Source organism: Gossypium hirsutum, chromosome A03 (genome assembly GCF_007990345.1).
Source record: "Gossypium hirsutum isolate 1008001.06 chromosome A03, Gossypium_hirsutum_v2.1, whole genome shotgun sequence".
NCBI lineage: Eukaryota > Viridiplantae > Streptophyta > Magnoliopsida > Malvales > Malvaceae > Gossypium > Gossypium hirsutum.
Window position 1 is genome coordinate 102,709,947 of NC_053426.1, and position 3,661 is coordinate 102,713,607.

Here is a 3,661-nt window from a genome sequence, read left to right on the forward strand (position 1 = left end):
AGAACAAGTTTATCAAGGTTTACAACACAATCTCAAATTCAGCACAAGCTGTTTTTCCTGAGTAATAGTCACTAAATCATTTATAACTAGAGCTACAAAACTCCAAATCACTTTCCGTTAATTTTTCCTGAATATAGACTCGTATATCGTCCATCCATAAAATTTCCAGAATTTTAGGTTTGGCCAATCAATACCAGATTTTTCTTAAAGTTTCCCCTGTTTCACTGTTTGACTAATCTGACCACTCTTCACTACGAATCAGATTTCTCATTTTACAGAATTCAAAATGTGTTGTATTTGATTTCATTTGAAACTAGACTCATTAAGGAGTCTAAGCATATAAATTTTATCTTATAACCATTTTTGTACAATTTATAATGATTTTCTAAAAACGAAACAGAGGATTACAGTGTCATTCTGCACTGTCTCACACAACTTTAAATATCTCATTATTGGAAATAAATTTTCTTACAAGGTTTCTTTTATAAGAAACTAGACTCATTAAGCTTTAATTTCATAATTTATTCAGCCTCCCATTCAACTCCAACAATTTATGGTGATTTTCTAAATTCATGTTACTGCTGCTGTCCTGAGCAGGTTTATCACAATTTTACTCTTCTGACATATCCTTTTAGCACTTCATAATATCATATCCATTTGGCAACATATCATATCAATAACTTACCTATACTTCATAATAGCCATTAGGCTATATGCATAAAAATTTACAATAGAGTTATGATTGTTTTAATATGTGCTTAACATATCATACTCAATCACATTATAGGCTTTAATACTTAAAACTTACCTCGATCGCTAATGTACGTCAATTCCGACTATTCGACCAATTTCCCTTTTTCCACGATCCGACTTTGTTTCCATAAGCTCTTGATGCTCAATCAACAATTTTTAACTTCAAATTTGCAAACAGCAATGTCATCACTTTACATAACAGAAATTAAATTTCATTACTTAAACTATCCACGACGATCACCTTCCGAGCACCTTAATTTTCTTTAAGCTAAACCACCTCATAGTATACATATACACATTCGGCTAATTATAAAACAAATCAGCACTCATAACCGAATCATTGACTAAAATCACATTCGGTAATATGCTTTTAAATAATTTCAATATTTATTAACATCTAAAACTAATTTTCTTGGGGTGCCATGAATTATTCAAATCGGCCGAATATCATTGAATCTCTAAAATCATGCTTATAACCACTTGGCCGAGTTTCACATTTCAAAGCGACATATATATATATTATTCAAAGTATTTAACAACACTTAAAAATCCAAAACCATAAAACTCAATTCATATAACACCAAACTCAATGCTAAATCACCCTAGGCACATTCGGCACTAGCACAAGCACACACACATTTAACTTTTCTAAAATTCAACTTTAACAAGCTTCTTATGCTTCCATGATAAAAACCGAATGCTCATCTTACCACCAACATGCATATTTAATTATCTCAAGCCTCTCTTAATCAATTTTATTCATAATAGCATGAACTCAACAATCCATTACTCATACAAAACAACATAACCGAAAGTCTTACTCATTCCAAAAATTCAAATCTCAACTTGGTCACAAAAATAACTTGATATCTCACCAACACAACATCAACACCAAGCAAGAATGATGCATCCATGGCCGAGTGTCATTTCCATCACATAGCAAGATTTAGACCATGGGCTAGGTAGAACTCAAGCTAACAACTAAAACATGCATGCATCTCATGGAACATCATCAAACATACCTTAGCCTAGTTACATGCATGGCCAAACCTCTTCAATCTTTCTTCTTCCTTCCTCCTTAAAATTTTCGGCCAAGGATGAACCAAAGGATGAACACTTTTTTTTTTCTTTCCTTCAACTCACGGCAAGGGGGGGGGACAATCACACATATCCTTTCTTTTTTTTTGTTTCTCATCCTACTAACACTAATATTTTATTGCCCATGCTCTTTATTTTATTGTTTCCTCCCATGATGCACCAACACAACATGTCTATGACATGTTTTGCCCATCACCCTTTGTCCATCCTAATGTCATGGCCGGCCACTACTAGATGGGGGGGGAAATTGACATGCAAGTCCCCCCTTTTTCAACATGCACTAATAGGTCCTTATGTTTTGATCTATCACATTTCAAAAATGTCACACATAAGCCCTATTGACTAAATTCACATGAAATTTACTAAATCGAAGCTTAAAATTTTCACACATTTATTTTAGACAATAAATATCATGTTCAAATAATTTGGTTACTCGGTTTAGCGGTCCCGAAACCGCTTTCCGACTAGGGTCAAATTAGGGGTGTCACAGGTACACACTCCCAAGCGTACTTATCGATAATGGATCGACCTTGAATGTTTTACTATTATCTACATTAAATAGATTACCCATTTGTGATTCTCACATAAAGACATGTCAAAATGTGGTAAAAGCCTTCGACGGTACAGAAAGGAAGGTGATGGGAAGGATTGACATCCCTTTAGAAATTGGGCTGAATATATACGAAGTAGACTTTTTGGTGATGGATATCAAGCCTTCCTACAATTGCTTATTAGGTAAGACATGGATACACTCAGCAGGAGCGGTGCCCTCGTCGTTGCACCAGAAACTGAAGTTAGTGACGGATGGACGGTTAGTAACCATCAATGCGGAGGAGGACATTATAGCCGCAGTCACTAGCAAGGCCCCTTATGTCGAGACGAACGAAGAGTCTATTGAGTGTTCCTTTCGCTCTTTGGAATTTGTAAATGCAACCTTCATTTCAGAAGGGAGTGAGCTACTAGTGCCAAAGATAGCAAGAGCTACGAGGATGGCTCTACGAATGATGGCGGGAAAGGGAGCCTTACCAAGAAAAGGATTAGGAAAATACCTACAAAGAGGGACTCAAATCCCAAAACTTAAAGAGAAGAGAGATCGTTTTGGTTTGGGCTTCAAACCAGACTATAAGCAGAGGAAGGAAATTGAGAAGCGCCAAGAGGGAAGAAAGGCGCACCTTAATAGAAGAGAAGTAGAGTGGGAACCGATGACATTCCACCCTATATCCAAAACTATCATTTCGGGAGGGTTACTCATAAAAGAAAGTCATCAGATCAATGCTGTACATGACAAAGGATCAGAGCAAAGAAACCTCGAGAGCGTTCGCCCTTATGAACCAGGAAGCTCACTGAACAATTGGACTGCGGAAGAACTTCCTATAGTCTTTAGGGATTTTTCAGAGTAATTCTCAAAACATTCTTATTATTCTAGAGCCTAGGAATAATGGGATTACATTTGTGAAATAGGCTTATGATCATCTATCTTATTTTAATAAAACATAACTTTTATTAATTCGAACGAGTATGGTTTCATTCTATCAACCAATATTCTGTCAAGTTTTTACCTTTTTACTCTTTCACTCATAACACACAAATGATCATTTTTCAATTCATTCATTCTTTGTATATTCTTTTATACCTCACAGGTCCCTAGATATCAATGACATGAGCATTGATATTACAAATCCTAATCTCTCTCGCAAGAAAGACATGTGTTTAGAGGAACCTCAGGATTTTGAAGATGTCCAGGATTGTGATGTGTCTCCAGATCTATTGAGAATGGTAAAACAGGAGGAGAAACAAATTAGGCCCCATG